Here is a 21,661-nt window from a genome sequence, read left to right as displayed (position 1 = left end):
CTACACCAAGGTCTCCACCCAGCTCTGACTTGAGGTCACCTCTCTGCAGTCTTACACTTTTAAGAGCACGGACCTTGAAGGAGATTGCCAATTCATTGCTGATTATGTCACTGACTTGCTAAGCAGACCATAGTAAGTTACTTAAGTGCTCCAGGCTTTAGCCCCCTCATCAGTAAAATGCACATAATGGTGGCACATTTCTCCCAGGCCAGTGTAAGCATTTGTGTGTCACAATGCCTAGCATACCTAGGGGCTCAAGGAACTATACTGTTTCTGTAGTTATTATTATTCTGTCTCCCCTAAATATGAAAAATTCCTAGCACTAACCAGATTACCAAATTAAATGGCACAAGATTTATGAAATGGGTACAATGCAACTGATGTACGAGAATGTAGATTACTGTTACCTAGGTGTTGTAGGTTGAATAATGAATACCCCAAGTCATCAAGTCTTAACTCCTGAAACTTGTAAAATGCTACCTTACTTGATAAAGTGGTCTTTTAAAATATGAGCAGTGATCCCACAATATGGAGATAATCCTGGATTATTCAGGTAGACCCCAAATCCAATCACAAAGATCCTTAAAAGAGACACACAGAAGAGAACAAACCTAGAAGAGAAGGTGATGTGAAGATGGAGGCAGAGATTGCAGTGATGCAGCTATGAGCCAAGGGAACGCCACAGGCTCACAACAGCCACCGGGAGCCAGGAGAGAGGCCTGGCACAGGCTCTCTAGAGCCTCAGGAAGGAGCACAGCTGCTCACACCTTGACTCCAGACCTGGCCTCCAGAACTGTGAGAGAAGAAATTTCTGTGGCTGTAAGCTGTCAAGGTTGTGGTCATTTGTTACAGCAGCCCCAGGAAATTAACGTACCAGGGGACAGTAGTGACTCATACAGCAAGAAATAAAAGGGGGCAGAGAAATATCCAGAGTTAGGACTGTCCTTCCTGCAGATACTGCCAGTGGGGAGGAAAGCCTAACAAACTCAGACTTAAGATCCATGAAACCGTTCAGAAAGTGCAAGCTAAAAAATGGTAATTTGGATACAACACCCAGTTTTCTGTCTCCTAAAAGGTGGACATTTGTTCCCCAGTAGGGTGGAGCGATCCTTCTGTCCCAGGAAAGCCACGCCACTGGGCCAGCCACTTCTGCAGCCCCAACGCAGGATCTCGAACCAACAAAGGAGCTCCGGGGCCCGGTCACACAGAGGAGGGCTTCACAGGCTCGCAGCCTTTGGAAGATTGTTGTCTTCTCCAAATACGAATTCAGGTTCTGTGTTTCTCAGGAGGTAAGCCTGTTCTCAGTCCAGCAGAGCTCCCTGCAGATGCAGGAGCAGTTTCCTCTGAAACCCTGACAGCACCTAGATGCCCAGGTAGAGACAAGTGCAGCAGAGGGGAACTGAGGGGCACGGCATCTTCCTCCAGGCACCTCTTGGGCCACAGCCTGGTGTGCATCAGGCAAGCTTACCGGTGCAGGTGGCAAGAGCATACAGTGGCACAGCCAGCAGCGGCGGCAGCAGCAGCAGCAGGTTACTCCCTCCTGCAGCTAGGGAGGAAGCAGGGGAAGGGCAAGGCCTGGAGGGGAGAGACTGCTGAATGAGCAAGGGAACCAAGTCCTTCAGGGAGGGGAGAGGGTAGAGACAACGCACAAGGTGGTGGTCACAAGGACGTGGACTTTTGAGTTACTGAAGTCAACAGAATGTATTTGATAGCCACAGACTGATGAGGTCTGGTGACAGTGAAGTCAGGAAATGCATTTGCAAGTAAAGTCAGTGCAATTCAGTCAACACTTGTGGGGTGGTGGGGGGAGGAAGTGGTGTGTTATGTGCTGGATTTGAAAGGCGAGGCAAGATTGCTGCCTCCAGATTTCTGGCTGCGCAGAGCTCTGTAGGACGATCAGGAAAAAGCCAATGTTAGAAATCACAATGATGACAATGGCTGGCCTTCGAGGCATGCTAACTACTTGACTGTTCTGAGCCGTGGATGTTTATTACCTCATTTGGTCCTTGCAACAGCCTGTGAGGTAGTCACTATTCTCCCCACTCTACACATGAGGCATCTCAGGCTCAGAAAGATAAAATGACTTACCCTTCAGCAATGAGCTAGACCAAGAGGAGGTAGGTTTCAAATCCAGATGGGTGGGCCCCAGAGTGCTGCTCCTAACCTCTGCAGTAAGTGTGAAAAGAAAGCAGGGTCAAGCATTATGAGAACAGCTAAGACAGCAACTGACTTTACACCAAAGCAGGGTGCATTACAGGTGAAGGGTACAACGGCAGTATTGTGCAACTAGACGGTAAAAGGCATGTAGAAGATCCCAAGAGCAAGGTGGATGGATCCCACTCCGCACCTAAGCAAGAGAACCAGGGTGAAAGGGGAAGGTCAAGTGTGCCAAGAGTAGCGAATGCTCAGTGCAGAGTCCCCAGCTCGGGAGGGTGCCACAAGAAGGAAGTCCAAGAGCAGCCTTTCATGACAAACAGCCCTTTGCTTTCCCTCAAGAAGGCTTTCTATCACATGGGTGGCTTTTTTAAGTGGCAGATTCTCCTGGGCCCCGTGTTAGCCTCTGCAATGAAAAATGTAGCAGGGTGCTGCATTTGAATAAGCATCCCCAGATGATCCTGTGAACCCCGGGTTGCAGAAACTCTGCTGTGGCAACTGGGAGCATGCACAGACTTAAGCTACAGAAAGAAACGATGAGCGCTGCTGGGAGCTCACACTGAACTGAGTCGGGGGTTACAGCAAGGGTCCCAGCAAAAGTTGGAAGCACCTGCATTAGATAGTGGAATTTCCATATAGTACTTTTAGTAAACTTACAGTTGTAGAGACAAATTAAAGAATTATTTGAGACTATTTAGACCGGCATGAACTCTCATAGTATACTCTGCATGCTAACTTTAATAGTTCAGCTGTGAATTACAAATTCAACCTGTCCAGAGGTAGTGAGCCATCTTTTATTTTAAGCTTGAAAATTGCCCTGTAGTAATTTTGAAATATTTTAACTATATCTGAGAACATACACAAAACACAATGAGTTCATCTTATTTTCTAATAAAGACTTCAAAGTTCCTTTTCTTTTTACAGCTCTTAACAATAACACTTACAAAACCTTAGTAGTGACTACAGAATTACCTCTTCTCAACAATAGCTGAGTTAAATTCCTCTAATCTGGTTGAGGCCAAGAAATTCTAAACACTTGATTAAACTACTCATGCCACAGAAGGCCACAGTGTGTTTGGGAATGACAAAAATGAGAATGAAAGAGAGTATCTTTATTTAGTCTAAAATGTGATAATAATGCTTGAAGATTTGCTCAGTTCTTTAAGCATCCTTGCAAGAAATATAGAGTTTATGTCCTTTAGGAATGAGACTTTACTATTAAGTGGGTATGAACCTTAAATTGGCTACCATGCCAAGGGACACACAGTTGCTTGTTTATTCTATGTTGCTTTTAAAAAAAAAAAAAAAGGGAATTCAGAACTAAATTCTCAGGCCAAACAGCCAGTCAACAACAACTAAAAAACACTAAGATAACAGTAATGTTTAGCAGGAAAAAAAAATCTAACATGAGGCAAAAGTTGAATAGGCAAAAAACACTTCTTCCAAGAAAGTGCTGACATCAACAATACTATTAATACAGCAAAGCTGAACTATAGTTAGAAACCCTGTTATAAAAGGACACCCAGACTTGCACTATTTTTAAAATAATGTTATTTGGTTCTAGAAAATTCTGAGCACCTAATTTCTGTCCCTGCATCCCTAAGAACTAAGCATAAAGACTAAGCCTGCAGTAGATGATCAATAAACACATGTAGACATGCTCAGAAGTTCAATGAATACCAAACATGTTTGTCTTAACCTCAGAATTATGCTTTGCTTTCATTCCTATGAAAGTATGTATAACTAGAAACACAATCACAAGCACTTAAGTCAGATTTCAGTTTCATAAACATAGGATCATAATTTTGAGCCACACTGTTTACGACAAGATATTACTTAGCTATTGGCAATAAACATTTTGAGTTTTAGGAAACCAAAGATTTCCTGGGTAATTCTGAGCTCTGGAATAAGAAATACTGACCAATACATATTTGGATTAAGATAAAAAGAATTTCATTTTGTTGTAGTTTTAAACACATAGTTTTTTTTATTGGCCTTGGTTTCATTCACAAATACGATCTAAATTTATACCTAAAACCCACTAATTTCAAGAGGACTCTATCTATATGAACAATTTTTTAAACGCAAAATATCCCATTTTTGGAAATGCAATGCATTTTTTAAATGCATTGTTTCAGGTCTGGAACACTGCACGATTGATTAATGTTAATATGAGTTATTTATAAATGGCCTGACAGATGACCCTGAACTATCCATATCTGGATAGTTTTAGGGAGTAAGCTTTTCACCTATCCACTACTTGTGTATTCTCTTTGCAAATGTGCATTCTCTTTCAAATAGTGTGGTTTCTAATGCTTACATCATTAAAACTAACACTTTACATAAAATCTGTAATGTAGGCTATTAATGGATATGCAAGCTATGTATCCAGACCCACTGGACATTCCATAATCCACTTCATGATTCCTGCCTACCCAGCTTAGTGTAGATGAGCGGAATACATGAAGGGAGAAGCAGAGATGGAAACTTTATTGGCAAAAAAGTGACTTTTTAAGGAAACTGCAGCTGACCTCAGGTTGTGGCAGTGGCTCCCTATCTGTGTCTAATTTCATCCTGTTCACACCTTCCCACTTAAATACGTAATTAAATTCCCATGCCAAAGAGAATAACAAAACTGACGCTAGTAAGTCAAGAATCTGTCCACTTGGGGGAAGGATTACTTCCCATGACAATATTGATCCAAAAGGTAAAGAAACGATTAGCATCCAAGTCTGAGACCCAGCAAAGGGACCAGGAGAGAACACAGAGAGAACAGCATTCTCTCACCAGCCCCACTTCACACCTCAAGGCCTCTGGAGGTCTTCCCATGAACCAAGGCCTCTACGGCTGCTCATAAAAGTAGTCAGTCGTTCCCCCTTTACCACACATGTGCATACAGTTAAGTTTCTCTATGGTACAAAAACGCTATGAATTAAAAGATAAATGAAGGCTGGCACAGTGGCTCAACAATCCCAGCACTTTAGAAGGACGAGGAGGGCAGATCACTTGAGGCCTGGAGTTCGAGACCAGCCTGGCCAACATGGCAAAACCTGGTCTCTACTAAAAATACAAAAATTATCCGGGTGTGGTAGCATGTGCCTGTAATTCTAGCTCCTGGGGAGGCTGACGCACGAGAATTGCTTGAGCCCGGGAGGCAGAGGTTGCAGTGAGCCGAAATTGTGCCACTGCACTCCAGCCTGCGTGACAGAGAGAGACACTGTCTCAAAAAAAAATAATAATAAAATAAATAAATAAATAAATGGAGAAAGTAAGGGAAAATACTTTGAAGAGAAGGAAAGGAGTGAGTGACATTTCTACAAAGAGTTTTAACAAAACAAATCAAATAATGACTCCAGTAGCAAAGGAAAAGGCAATAAACATACAGCAGTCCCCAACTTGTACCCCAAACATAGGTTCCAAGACCTATTTGGTGGATCCCTGACACTGCAGACAGTACCAAATCCTATATATACTGTGTTTTTTCCTATATGCACATACCTATGATGAAGTTTATAAAGTAGGCGCAGTAAAAGATTAACAACTAATAATAAAATAGAACAATTACAACAATATACCGTAATCAAAGTATGTGGATGTGGTCTCTCTCTCTCTCTGAATACCTTACTGTACTGTACTCACCCTGCATCTTGTGAAGATGTGAGACGATGAAATGCCTATGGGATAAGATGAAGTGAGGTGAAAGACAAGGCATTGTGACGTAAATGGAAAATTCCAGAAGTAAACAATTCATAAGTTGTAAAGTGCTCACTGTTCTACGTAGCGTGATGAAATCTCACTCGGTCCCACCCAGGACATGGCTCCTCCCTGTGTCCAGAGGATCCACACTGTCTCCACTCCCTGCCCAGTGGTCACTTAGTAGCTGACTCGGTTCTCTGGTCAACTGTCGCTGTATGACAGTGCCTGTGCTCAAGTCACTCATATATTTCACTTCATAAGGGCCCCAAAGCCCAAAGGTAGGGATGTAATAGCTTCAGACGGGGGTTGATTGTGGGTGACTGAAACCTTGGAAAGCACCACTGCAGATAAGGGTGTACTACTATACACAAATGCCTAAAAACCTTACCAATACTTTTTCCATCTTTTTCCAAGAAAATCATCTTTTGTCAAACAAGTGGGCAAAGATTCAAATGATTCTGGTCCATCTTTCAGGGGTGTGAATATAAATGGGTACCATTTCTCTGGAAGGCAGTTTGGCAGAGAGCCACTAATATATTTAGGGTGATTTGTTCTACGTAAATAATCAGACAGGCAAGCCTCAAATGGCTTCAGCTGTGCACAAATTCAAATATTCTCAGATGAACAGCAGAGTGGGGCAAAGATGCAAAAATTACCCAAGAAGTAATCATAATATTATCAATATGAAGATCCTCATCTATTGCTGATAGTAAACATATTAAAATGCAGATAGAGTAACATTACTATTGAAGTCTGTGCCACCACTTTCTGCTTTTAATGTAGCCACCTGAGACTTCACTGTAGACTAAAATGCATTTGACATGCTGGGCCTCCCGTACAATGCTAAGTCTCCTAGGATGACATTATCATAAAGCAATGTTACCAAACAACCTTCATCTCATTATTGTCCCCCTAAAAGGCCCAACATTAACTATGCCAGAACAAAATCACTGTTTGACAGACATTCCCCAACACTTACATAGCTAATAAAAAAGCCATTCCATCCTCAGGTCAATCTGTCTTATTACCTAGAGGTGCATTTTGCAGCCAATTCCTCCTCAGAGGCACATCAGGAAAGCATCGATGTTGCTTAGATTCTGATACTTCATGGGCACCTTCCTAAAGTTTTCCTATAGCCATAATGGCTCCCTGCACAACACCTGCTCCAAAATACTCCAGGCATGCTTCTCATGCTGGCTTCAAGGTAAATGGAAATTAAAATATTCCAGGCAAAAGCCATCCCTGCCTTCATCAACAGCAGCAGCTCTGGGATCACAACAGATTCCAGAACGCTTGCCTTCTGGCAACATCCGGCCTGGCATGTCACTGAAGGAGCCATTCAACGAGTGGCACGTTGGCTGCCAAGGTGATTCTACAACACCCTTAGCCAGAAAGACCCCAGAACTCCAAGACACTTCAAGAGCATTACTGTTGTCCCCACCATGAAAACTCAGTCCCAAGAAGCAGGCTTTGAGGATGATCATTTAAAAGAAGCTATTTTTCACCCTGCGAGGTAGGCTGATTTGTTTCTAAATCAAATCAGTTATACACCATCTTTGCCTCCCATAGAACTACTTTCACTCAACTGTTTTCAAGTTATTCCTTTAATTTGGAGACCAGATTTTTTAAAAGCACACATTATTCTGCCATATTGACAAGAACACTGTTAATGAGAAGAGCATCACCCATTCCATTGTCCAACTTTCTGACATAAAACCCTGGGTGGAAACCTCAGAGTAGCAACAAGGAAAATGGTTTCTCTCTGAGACAAAGGCTTTCTGCATCCCCTTCTGCAGGACAGCAGGGGAGCTTAAGACCAACATCTAATGAGCGATATACACACTTTTCTTTTTCACCCTGATGTGAGTAATTTTCTTATCCTTTTTTTTGTTGTTTTTTTTTTTTTTGGTGACAGAGTCTTGCTCTGTCGCCTGGCTGGAGTGTAATGGCGCAATCTCGGCTCAATGCAAACTCCGCCTCCAGGGCTCAAGCGATTCTCCCACCTCAGCCTCCCCAGTAGCTAGGATTACAGGCGCCTGCCATCATGCCCAGCTAATTTTTGCATTTTTGTAGAGACAGGGTTTCACCACATTGGCCAGGCTGGTCTCGAACTCCTGACTTCAGGTGATCCACCCACCTTGGTCTCCCAAAGTGCTGGGATTACAGGCATGAGCCACCACGCCTGGACAATTTTCTTATCTTTTTGAATAATTTAATCCACTTTGAATAATTTAAATGGAACTGACTTTACTATTCTGTCTATAAATTTGAATTTGTTGCTTTTTCCAATCAAAAATGTCTACGGCTTCCTTAACAGCAACAGAAACTTGACTGGGGAAGAAGGGAGAGGGTTGTATAGAGTGACAAAGCTACTTAATTCTACCCTCAAGGAGCTCTCCAATCCATTTAGGGAAAATGATATTACATTGGACCTAAGAAGTTCTGGGTTCAAATCCCAGCTCTACCACTTACTTTCCATGAAGCCTCAGAAAAGCCATGTAGGTTTTCTAAGTCTTGGTCTCCGCATTTGTAAACTGTGGGTGGGTGTCTGGTCTTCTTCACCAAGCTGTTGAGATTTACAATGTGCAGGGTAGGCAAAGGCAAGCTGAAATCTGTAAAGCATTATATCTGAGTAAGCTCTTTATGTCATTAATCCAGAAGTTCAAGGTTAAAGGCTTGCAAAGTAAAATTCCTGCAATGCCCATTTCCTCAAGCAGGGAGCCAGCAGGTAGAAAGTGGACGTAAGTGATTGCTAATGCATTAATGACTGACATGTGGCAGTGACAATAAGATGCACAGATGCAATTTGACATTAATGGAGAGATTTGCCTGTGGTCATGTATATGGGGGAAGCTCCACCGCCTCTTGCCTTTAACTTGGGTATGAAATCAAACGTCAGCCAAGATTAATTAGAAGCCTGGAGTTTCATTCTACTCTGTTGATAGAAAAAGTACATTTCCATAATGTGAGGAAGCATTTATGTGGGACGCAAATCTGGCTGACATTGAGGGAAGGGCTGCTTTATTGTGAATGCTGCCTGTGTGGTGCTTATCAGGGCAATTACTTTCCGCTCAAGTGGCTTGCTTTTTAACATTTTATTATCTTAACGACAAAAAACCCTGGAAGCAATAATTATTTATTATGTTAATTCTTTAGCTTTCTTCCTGAAATTTTGGTAAGACCATTAAAAACTAGCTGTGCCCTTGAAACAAACCATGAGTTTATTAATACTCAACCAATTAAGGGGGAAAAAGCAAAGTAAGAGACGCTCCACACCAGCAATTATTAACTAAGCAGTCAGTTTGCACACTTTCCTTGCCACCGATTTTATTGCAAAAATATCCTATATATTTAACTGACTGAAATGTGTTTCAATTGTTACAAAGACCTAGAAAATCTGAAAGGAACAGAAGAAACCTGCCGCCATGTCTAGACATTTTTCTAATCCAGGTTGTAATGGAAGCCATTTTCCTTTTCACCTCTCATACATATGGACAGAACCTCCGAGTCTCCCTTCAGCCCACTGTGGAAGGCCTCCAAAGCAAAGGGCTACGTTCTCTCTGGGTTCAGCAACCTTGCCCCAGCTCACACACTTGAATGTGCACACACACACCTGCCTTTGTATTCATCAATTAAACCTTGGGAATGCTGCTCTTTCTTGACAACTTTCTCTATCAACATCATCCCTTTTTTATAGCATACACTCCAGTTTTTACCCTCCCAATTCTAGGATCCTGCTGACTAAAAAGATCACATGGACCTCATAATAGCCCCAGGGCAAGGGAAGTGTTAACTATGGAGCCTCTTCCTCTAATGCTTCTGAGATAGCACCAGGGAGCTCTGCACCACATACCTGGGGTAGCCTCAGGAGACAGGAGTGATTTTCCCCTCTGCAAGTGGGCAGAGACCTGACAGCTCTGCTTAGGACCAGGAAAGTCCTGAGAGAGTGGTAGAGGGCAGGAAAGCATTTGATGACACCCTTGGGGCATCCCCATGGCCCTCCTGACCTGGTAAGTGGAATATATGATGAGTTAGAGCTCACAAAGCACTGAAAAGGCAAAATTGCCTACTCTTTACATTTTGTTCTATCTGCCCTATTTTTACTCTCCTAGCGCCCATGTCGCCTGTAGAAACATGGATTACGTAAAACCTCAAAAACCATTTTGCATCTTTATTTTTCTATTTTTTCAGGTGGCTTTTTTTTTTTTTTTTTTTTTGAGACAAGTCTCACTCTGTCGCCCAGGCTGGAGCGCAGTGGCACGATCTCGGCTCACTGCAAGCTCTGCCTTCAGGGTTCACGCCATTCTCCTGCCTCAGCCTCCTGAGTAGCTGCGACTACAGGCGCCCGCCACCATGCCCGGCTAATTTTTTGTATTTTCAGTAGAGATGGGGTGTCACCGTGTTAGCCAGGATGGTCTCGATCTCCTGACCTCGTGATCCACCCGCCTCAGCCTCCCAAAGTGCTGGAATTACAGGCGTGAGCCACCGCGCCTGGCCTTGGGTGGCTCTTAAAACCTCTGGTACTATCCAATTTAAAATAAGTCTGACTGCTTATGGGTTTGAACTGGTTTTCATCCTTAACAGAACTACAGTATCTCTTACTTCAAAAATGCTAAAATACGTAATGCAATAAATGACTGTAAATCAAACAACGGGTCCCTAAAATTTTTACTGTGAGTTCCATTACTGTTGTGATAATGCTGAGTAACAAACTTCAAAGTTTTTTGGGAACAGAATTATCAGCAGGCAGGTATAAGCAATGGGAGGCACAGGGAGAGCCCCCAGAGGTTGGTATCAATCTCTCATCATGCATCCTCCCCGTCCCCACTTGTCAATCACACAGCAGCATCCTCAGGCGCTGAATTCACCCCCCTCACAGGCCGAAGGCAGCTGTCAATCACGGTTCATACAAGTCAGTATATTTCAGACTATTTATCATCTTTTGTTTTCAAAATAAACACGGTTCAATTATATTTCCTGAAATTGTTTCCCCCTCTTTCTTTACGCACAGAATACCTTAAATACCTTTCTTGAAGCTGGTGTCTAAATATAAACACAAGCAACTAGAATTAAAAACCTAGCACTCTGGAGATTTTCATTAATTCTTTATGTTAATTATCATTTCTTTTCCCTCAAATAAAAGGAAAAAGAATAAGTTGGCTTGCATTTTCTCTCTCTTTAATGGCATTTAAACATACAGCACAGAAGCTGCTGTATGTGCTTTAGAACACTGAACTTTTAGTGGTGGGGTTTCTAGTCTGTTGTTTTATTCTGGGAGTGGGGGACTTAGGGATATCAATTAGTGGCCCAGACTCACTTGTTAGCCTGGCTCTCCCCTACTCCCTCCCTCAGACCACTGGCAAGCTGCTTCTTCAAGCTCTCTGATCTAATTCTGCACAAATGCTTAATAAGGTTGTAGAGATTTAATACAATTAGGAGTGCTGCTCACAAATTAACCAATCCATTAAGACTTCAGCAAAGAAACAATTCCAGAGGAAAAGCCAGCCAAATGAGGATTAAAAGACAACTGGCTAAGGATACGATCTGTTTTAAAAAACACACGGGGATGCATTTTCACACCTACATTTTGTATGTTTTGTGTTTTACACATTGCAAAGCAAAGAAAAATTGAGGTAAGTTTTGTCATCCGGAAATCTTCCTCTTTCACTTTTTGGCTTCTAGAAGTAGGAAATGAGCGTCACTCTTTGCCAGTCAGTTCATACATACTCACAAAATCATCACAGTTCCTTCCTTACTGACTTAAACACTCATGGATTCAAAACTCACATAATAGCTATTTTAAGTAACTTTCTCTCGTAAGATGGATATATAAACATGTTCAAGAAAGCCGGATAGATACAGAAAAACTGAAAGTAAAATAACAATAAATCCACTATCTATAAATAACCAGTTAATATTTTGGCTTGTATTCCATACATTTCCACAGATTTTTCAATAAACATGTTAAAATAATTAAGTAGTACCAGCATAATCCTATACAAATGATTTTGTCACTAGTTTTTGTCCCACATCACCATCTTGTGATTATCTCACACCCTTAAATATTCTTGTCATCATTCTTAGTGGCTATATGGCATTCTATTACATGAATATACCAGGATTTAATCCACTCTCTGTTGTCGGATATTTAGGTTGTTCCCAATTTTTTTACTTCTCCAAATAATGCCTTAATGAATACGCCTTCAGGGATTCTTTGTATATATCCACTCTTATTTCCTCAGGAGACATTTATCATATTTGGAAAAAGGTCCACTATTTTCTTTAGGTATCCAGGGGACCATCTTTCCACCCTCCAGGTGTGTATACCCTGGAGACCTCTGTTTTGGATGACCCCTCACCCTGGGAACAGCCACTGATCAATGAATTGACCTCAGATAATCCCCCACACCTTATTATCTTCTTCAGTACCATTCAAAGCACATTACAAATATCCTTATGTACAAACATTACTAAAATACTTGATAAATGCCAGTGTTATATTTCCTGAAGAAAAATTAAGGAGAAACTTGACTTAATATTAGTAAAAGGGATAAGCATCCATTCCCTGTGCTTCGCCATTTTCCTCGGTAGTGCGTTACAAAAGCTTTGCCAACACTGCAGAACCCACTTGGGGGAAATCCACACTCTCACTTCCGCTAGGGCCTGAACCAACTATTTAACCAGTGTTTCCAGATCCATGTAATAAGACAACAACACCCACCTGCTTCCCATTAGAGACAAGTTGGAAAGACCACCCAACTGAAAAGGTGACTGTCACATAGTAAGTGGCTTGATGACATGCAGCACGTGTTAAGCATCTCTACAGCTCTGTCTGCTTCTTGTTCTCTCAAAGTTCTGCTTCCTGGAATAAGGTGTGGATTCAGCCGGAAACTACCCACTGTCCAAAACATTTAGTTACATCATGGGAAACTAATTGTTTTGCAAGATTCTTTCAGTCAAATGAGGAGTACATGCCTTTGTTTAGTGTTCATTTAATTATTAATGACTCATAAAATTTTAGTATCTAAATTATCTTTAAGTCAGAACCATCTGTTTTGATTTCAGGAGCAGAGAGACATACAGTATTTGCCAAAGTCACAGACTAAGACCCGAACTGAGTTACTCTATTGTAAACCAGAATTCACCAGCTTGATTTCTGCCTCTTGGGGTGGGTTGCAGGGGAGGATGTCACCTTTCAAGTGTTCAGGTCTCTATCTACAAAGATCAAAGTTGGGCCATAGGGCCTAGCTCCAGCATTCCTAGCATGAGTATGAAAGACCCAACAGAGCCACACTCCACCGCTATGGAAATTCAGGGGTACAGAACACTGACAGGCCAAAGGGCACCCGTTTCCGGGCTAGGATCAGGTAGATTCTCCTTTCACATTTGCCGCTTCTCAACAGACCTCATAGCTGCCAAGAGAAAGCCATACCCCTCACCTGTAAACACTCCCATGCATCCACCACAGAAACCACCACGTGACCTGCTGCTTTCAAGGAAGCTTTCAAACAACAGCCATTCACTGGAGGGCTTCTTGTCTTCCACTGTCAAATCCATATTTCATTTAAGAGTAAAACAATGGGATGGATGGAGCAGCTCACACCTGTAATCCCCATACTTTGGGAGGCTGAGGCTGGAAGATCATTGGAGCCCAGGAGCTCAAGACCAGCCTGGACACTACAGTGAAATACCATCTCTCCAAAATTTAAAAACCAGACACGCATGGTAGTGTGCACCTGTGGTCCCACCTTACTCTAGAGGCTGAGGCAGGAGGATCACTGGAGCCCAGCAGGTTGAGGCTGCAGTGAGTCCTGATCCCACCACTGCACTCCAGCCTGGGCAACAGAGCAAAAGTAAAACAGTGTACTAGAGATTGAGGGTTTTCCTCCCTGTGAGGTGCTATAAAATTAGATATATTATACAATGTAACAACCACACATCTTCCTTCAGGGGACCACGGTTAAAGGATACATTTCAGAGCGGAAGAACTCGTGCCATTAAGGCAAAGATGACACTGGTAAATATTAAACACAAAAAATTACTTTTTGGTGTTTCCAAATATAATCATTAACAATTTGTTTTTGTGGGCATTTATGATTACAATCAAACATCCCATTAGCTGTCAAGAAAAGAATCTTCAAACAACCAAAAATGTAAAGATTCCTGACACTGATTCTTTTAAGTATAATTGCAATGCTTCCCAAATTTTTCAAATTATACAATAAAAACTCACAAAAATGAGATTTAGTTAGATTTGGTGTGCATTATAAAGTAAGATCATTAAAATCTATTTTATCAGATATTTATGTAGTGATTTTTGCAATGATAGTCAATCCTCATAAGTTAATATTTTCTACCTCTTAACAAAAATATGCTAGTTGCTATAACAATTTATTTTTAGTAGCATATACCTCCCTTTGATTACATATGTAAGAATTAAACACCAAGCTGGACCCTGAAGTCTTTGGAAATTAATGTAGTAATTTCTGAAAGTATATATATAATTCTTGTTTAATTATTCTCAGAAGTCAAATGCCAGAGTTCAATATAAACAGTTATACACATTTACCAGAAAAACAGCATGTTTTTAATCAGACTCCTCACTTTATAATAGCTCATAATTTTAGGTGTCCATTATATGGCATTCCTATAAACTAATAAGAAACACAGGGGGGCGGAGCAAGATGGCCGAATAGGAGCAGCTCCAGTCTCCAACTCCCAGCGCGAGCGACACAGAAGACCGGTGATTTCTGCATTTTCAACTGAGGTACTGGGTTCATCTCACTGGGGAGTGCCGGACGATCGGAGCTGGTCAGCTGCTGCAGCCCGACCAGCGAGAGCTGAAGCAGGGCGAGGCATTGCCTCACCTGGGAAGCGCAAGGGGGAAGGGAGTCCCTTTTCCTAGCCAGGGGAACTGAGACACACAACACCTGGAAAATCGGGTAACTCCCACCCCAATACTGCGCTTTAGGAAACAGGCACACCAGGAGATCATATCCCACACCTGGCCGGGAGGGTCCCACACCCACGGAGCCTCCCTGGTTGCTAGCGCAGCAGTCTGTGATCTACCGGCAAGGCAGCAGCGAGGCTGGGGGAGGGGCGCCCGCCATTGCTGAGGCTTAAGTAGGTAAACAAAGCTGCTGGGAAGCTCGAACTGGGTGGAGCTCACAGCAGCTCAAGGAAACCTGCCTGTCTCTGTAGACTCCACCTCTGGGGACAGGGCACAGTAAACTAAGACACACAGACACCTCTGCACAGACGCAAACGACTCTGTCTGACAGCTTTGAAGAGAGCAGTGGATCTCCCAACACGGAGGTTGAGATCTGAGAAGGGACAGACTCCCTGCTCAAGCGGGTCCCTGACCCCTGAGTAGCCTAACTGGGAGACATCCCCCACTAGGGGCAGTCTGACACCCCACACCTCACAGGGAGGAGTACACCCCTGAGAGGAAGCTTCCAAAGCAAGAATCAGACAGGTACACTTGCTGTTCAGAAATATTCTATCTTCTGCAGCCTCTGCTGCTGATACCCAGGCAAACAGGGTCTGGAGTGGACCTCAAGCAATCTCCAACAGACCTACAGCTGAGGGTCCTGACTGTTAGAAGGAAAACTATCAAACAGGAAGGACACCTACACCAAAACCCCATCAGTACATCACCATCATCAAAGACCAGAGGCAGATAAAACCACAAAGATGGGGAAAAAGCAGGGCAGAAAAGCTGGAAATTCAAAAAATAAGAGCGCATCTCCCCCGGCAAAGGAGCGCAGCTCATCGCCAGCAACGGATCAAAGCTGGACGGAGAATGACTATGACGAGATGAGAGAAGAAGGCTTCAGTCCATCAAATTTCTCAGAGCTAAAGGAGGAATTACGTACCCAGCGCAAAGAAACTAAAAATCTTGAAAAAAAAGTGGAAGAATTGATGGCTAGAGTAATTAATGCAGAGAAGGTCCTAAACGAAATGAAAGAGATGAAAACCATGACACGAGAAATACGTGACAAATGCACAAGCTTCAGTAACCGACTCGATCAACTGGAAGAAAGAGTATCAGCGATTGAGGATCAAATGAATGAAATGAAGCGAGAAGAGAAACCAAAAGAAAAAAGAAGAAAAAGAAATGAACAAAGCCTGCAAGAAGTATGGGATTATGTAAAAAGACCAAATCTACGTCTGATTGGGGTGCCTGAAAGTGAGGGGGAAAATGGAACCAAGTTGGAAAACACTCTTCAGGATATCATCCAGGAGAACTTCCCCAGCCTAGTAGGGCAGGCCAACATTCAAATCCAGGAAATACAGAGAACACCACAAAGATACTCCTCGAGAAGAGCAACTCCAAGACACATAATTGCCAGATTCACCAAAGTTGAAATGAAGGAAAAAATCTTAAGGGCAGCCAGAGAGAAAGGTCGGGTTACCCACAAAGGGAAGCCCATCAGACTAACAGCAGATCTCTCAGCAGAAACTCTACAAGCCAGAAGAGAGTGGGGGCCAATATTCAACATTCTTAAAGAAAAGAATTTTAAACCCAGAATTTCATATCCAGCCAAACTAAGTTTCATAAGTGAAGGAGAAATAAAATCCTTTACAGATAAGCAAATGCTTAGAGATTTTGTCACCACTAGGCCTGCCTTACAAGAGACCCTGAAGGAAGCACTAAACATGGAAAGGAACAACCGGTACCAGCCATTGCAAAAACATGCCAAAATGTAAAGACCATTGAGGCTAGGAAGAAACTGCATCAACTAACGAGCAAAATAACCAGTTAATATCATAATGGCAGGATCAAGTTCACACATAACAATATTAACCTTAAATGTAAATGGACTAAATGCTCCAATTAAAAGACACAGACTGGCAAACTGGATAAAGAGTCAAGACCCATCAGTCTGCTGTATTCAGGAGACCCATCTCACACGCAGAGACATACATAGGCTCAAAATAAAGGGATGGAGGAAGATTTATCAAGCAAATGGAGAACAAAAAAAAGCAGGGGTTGCAATACTAGTCTCTGATAAAACAGACTTTAAACCATCAAAGATCAAAAGAGACAAAGAAGGCCATTACATAATGGTAAAGGGATCAATTCAACAGGAAGAGCTAACTATCCTAAATATATATGCACCCAATACAGGAGCACCCAGATTCATAAAGCAAGTCCTTAGAAACTTACAAAGAGACTTAGACTCCCATACAATAATAATGGGAGACTTCAACACTCCACTGTCAACATTAGACAGATCAACGAGACAGAAAGTTAACAAGGATATCCAGGAATTGAACTCATCTCTGCAGCAAGCAGACCTAATAGACATCTATAGAACTCTCCACCCCAAATCAACAGAATATACATTCTTCTCAGCACCACATCATACTTACTCCAAAATTGACCACGTAATTGGAAGTAAAGCACTCCTCAGCAAATGTACAAGAACAGAAATTATAACAAACTGTCTCTCAGACCACAGTGCAATCAAACTAGAACTCAGGACTAAGAAACTCACTCAAAACCGCTCAACTACATGGAAACTGAACAACCTGCTCCTGAATGACTACTGGGTACATAACGAAATGAAGGCAGAAATAAAGATGTTCTTTGAAACCAATGAGAACAAAGATACAACATACCAGAATCTCTGGGACACATTTAAAGCAGTGTGTAGAGGGAAATTTATAGCACTAAATGCCCACAAGAGAAAGCAGGAAAGATGTAAAATTGACACTCTTACATCGCAATTAAAAGAACTAGAGAAGCAAGAGCAAACACATTCGAAAGCTAGCAGAAGGCAAGAAATAACTAAGATCAGAGCAGAACTGAAGGAGATAGAGACACAAAAAACCCTCCAAAAAATCAATGAATCCAGGAGTTGGTTTTTTGAAAAGATCAACAAAATTGACAGACCACTAGCCAGACTAATAAAGAAGAAAAGAGAGAAGAATCAAATCGACGCAATTAAAAATGATCAAGGGGATATCACCACCGACCCCACAGAAATACAAACTACCATCAGAGAATACTATAAACACCTCTACGCAAATAAACTGGAAAATCTAGAAGAAATGGATAATTTCCTGGACACTTACACTCTTCCAAGACTAAACCAGGAAGAAGTTGAATCCCTGAATAGACCAATAGCAGGCTCTGAAATTGAGGCAACAATTAATAGCCTACCAACCAAAAAAAGTCCAGGACCAGATGGATTCACAGCTGAATTCTACCAGAGGTACAAGGAGGAGTTGGTACCATTCCTTCTGAAACTATTCCAATCAATAGAAAAAGAGGGAATCCTCCCTAACTCATTTTATGAGGCCAACATCATCCTGATACCAAAGCCTGGCAGAGACACAACAAAAAAAGAGAATTTTAGACCAATATCCCTGATGAACATCGATGCAAAAATCCTCAATAAAATACTGGCAAACCGGATTCAGCAACACATCAAAAAGCTTATCCACCATGATCAAGTGGGCTTCATCCCTGGGATGCAAGGCTGGTTCAACATTCGCAAATCAATAAACATAATCCAGCATATAAACAGAACCAAAGACAAGAACCACATGATTATCTCAATTGATGCAGAAAAGGCTTTTGACAAAATTCAACAGCCCTTCATGCTAAAAACGCTCAATAAATTCGGTTTTGATGGAACGTACCTCAAAATAATAAGAGCTATTTATGACAAACCCACAGCCAATATCATACTGAATGGGCAAAAACTGGAAAAATTCCCTTTGAAAACTGGCACAAGACAGGGATGCCCTCTCTCACCACTCCTATTCAACATAGTGTTGGAAGTTCTGGCTAGGGCAATCAGGCAAGAGAAAGAAATCAAGGGTATTCAGTTAGGAAAAGAAGAAGTCAAATTGTCCCTGTTTGCAGATGACATGATTGTATATTTAGAAAACCCCATTGTCTCAGCCCAAAATCTCCTTAAGCTGATAAGCAACTTCAGCAAAGTCTCAGGATACAAAATTAATGTGCAAAAATCACAAGCATTCTTATACACCAGTAACAGACAAACAGAGAGCCAAATCAGGAATGAACTTCCATTCACAATTGCTTCAAAGAGAATAAAATACCTAGGAATCCAACTTACAAGGGATGTAAAGGACCTCTTCAAGGAGAACTACAAACCACTGCTCAGTGAAATCAAAGAGGACACAAACAAATGGAAGAACATACCATGCTCATGGATAGGAAGAATCAATATCGTGAAAATGGCCATACTGCCCAAGGTAATTTATAGATTCAATGCCATCCCCATCAAGCTACCAATGAGTTTCTTCACAGAATTGGGAAAAACTGCTTTAAAGTTCATATGGAACCAAAAAAGAGCCCGCATCTCCAAGACAATCCTAAGTCAAAAGAACAAAGCTGGAGGCATCACGCTACCTGACTTCAAACTATACTACAAGGCTACAGTAACCAAAACAGCATGGTACTGGTACCAAAACAGAGATATAGACCAATGGAACAGAACAGAGTCCTCAGAAATAATACCACACATCTACAGCCATCTGATCTTTGACAAACCTGAGAGAAACAAGAAATGGGGAAAGGATTCCCTATTTAATAAATGGTGCTGGGAAAATTGGCTAGCCATAAGTAGAAAGCTGAAACTGGATCCTTTCCTTACTCCTTATACGAAAATTAATTCAAGATGGATTAGAGACTTAAATGTTAGACCTAATACCATAAAAATCCTAGAGGAAAACCTAGGTAGTACCATTCAGGACATAGGCATGGGCAAAGATTTCATGTCTAAAACACCAAAAGCAACGGCAGCAAAAGCCAAAATTGACAAATGGGATCTCATTAAACTAAAGAGCTTCTGCACAGCAAAAGACACTACCATCAGAGTGAACAGGCAACCTACAGAATGGGAAAAAATTTTTGCAATCTACTCATCTGACAAAGGGCTAATATCCAGAACCTACAAAGAACTCAAACAAATTTACAAGAAAAAAACAAACAACCCCATCAAAAAGTGGGCAAAGGACATGAACAGACATTTCTCAAAAGAAGACATTCATACAGCCAACAGACACATGAAAAAATGCTCATCATCACTGGCCATCAGAGAAATGCAAATCAAAACCACAATGAGATACCATCTCACACCAGTTAGAATGGCGATCATTAAAAAGTCAGGAAACAACAGGTGCTGGAGAGGATGTGGAGAAATAGGAACACTTTTACACTGTTGGTGGGATTGTAAACTAGTTCAACCATTATGGAAAACAGTATGGCGATTCCTCAAGGATCTAGAACTAGATGTACCATATGACCCAGCCATCCCATTACTGGGTATATACCCAAAGGATTATAAATTATGCTGCTATAAAGACACATGCACACGTATGTTTATTGCAGCACTATTCACAATAGCAAAGACTTGGAATCAACCCAAATGTCCATCAGTGACAGATTGGATTAAGAAAATGTGGCACATATACACCATGGAATACTATGCAGCCATAAAAAAGGATGAGTTTGAGTCCTTTGTAGGGACTTGGATGCAGCTGGAATCCATCATTCTTAGCAAACTATCGCAAGAACAGAAAACCAAACACCGCATGTTCTCACTCATAGGTGGGAACTGAACAATGAGATCACTCGGACTCAGGAAGGGGAACATCACACACCGGGGCCTATCATGGGGAGGGGGGAGGGGGGAGGGATTGCATTGGGAGTTATACCTGATGTAAATGACGAGTTGATGGGTGCAGCACAGCAACATGGCACAAGTATACATATGTAACAAACCTGCACGTTATGCACATGTACCCTACAACTTAAAGTATAATAATAATAAATAAATTAAAAAAAAAAAAAAAATGGTGGAATAAAAAAAAAAAAAAAAAAAAAAAAAAAAAAAAAAAGAAACACAGTAGATTCTGTGTTTTTATATGTGGTTTTATAACTTATTACAAAATATGATTAATTCTATTAATTCTACAGTGTTTCAAAATTGACTAAACTGCTTTTAGTAATCTGTCATATCATTTCTTTTTACCATTTAAAATAATTTTCCTCAAAATGCAAATTAAAACTTATTTGAAATTAAAAACTGTGTTAGACTTTATCTGATAGAAAGCACGTCTGATTTTACTGAGAGCTTGACGAGAACTGCTTTGCAACCGAATCATGTGATATTATTCACTTATTGACTACCCTAAATCTTCATCTCTAAGGTTTAACTATACACATGTGGGTGTGGGTGTGTATTTATTTACATAAATATATTTAAAGCATGTATTGGCTAAATTATATTGAAACTAATATTATTTTTGTCTTCCCAACGACTTCTTCATATTTCTGGGTTAAACAAGGTGCCTTTAAGTTAAAAAAAAAAAAAAAAAAAAAAAAACAGGTGAAATTAGCAGTCACTGATGAATCTTTGCAAAGCTTCTTGGTCTACTTCCCAGCAAATGAAAGGGTGATAACTGGGCAACGAATCCTTTTGAGACTACTTGGTTTCCCAATTTTTGCTTTCAACAATTTTGAGAATGAGCTTACTCAAACTGTCAGCTAACAGGTCATTAAAAATAATTACTGATACTAGATCTAGATCATGATGTGAATCTTGGCTTGAAACTTGAAAAAGAAATTCAGGCTGGGTGCGGTGGCTCACACCTGTAATCCCAGCACTTTGGCAGGCCGAGGCGGATGGATCACAAGGTCAGGAGATCAAGGCCATCCTGGCTAATACATTGAAACCCCGTCTCTACTAAAAAAAAAAATACAAAAAATTAGCCGGCCATGGTGGCGGGCACCTGTAGTCCCAGCTACTTGGGAGGCTAAGGCAGGAGA

General features: G+C 41.5%; 1 protein-coding gene across 10 annotated transcripts in view; it reads right to left on the bottom strand.

The window, feature by feature from the left end:
• Nucleotides 1–21,661, bottom strand: part of PTPRM (protein tyrosine phosphatase receptor type M) — an 847,035-nt gene that overhangs the window by 805,160 nt on the left and 20,214 nt on the right. The window lies entirely within an intron of this gene.

Source organism: Macaca fascicularis, chromosome 18, assembly GCF_037993035.2.
Source record: "Macaca fascicularis isolate 582-1 chromosome 18, T2T-MFA8v1.1".
NCBI lineage: Eukaryota > Metazoa > Chordata > Mammalia > Primates > Cercopithecidae > Macaca > Macaca fascicularis.
The sequence above is the reverse complement of the archived record's forward strand: the minus strand, read 5'-3'. Positions and strand labels throughout refer to the sequence as shown.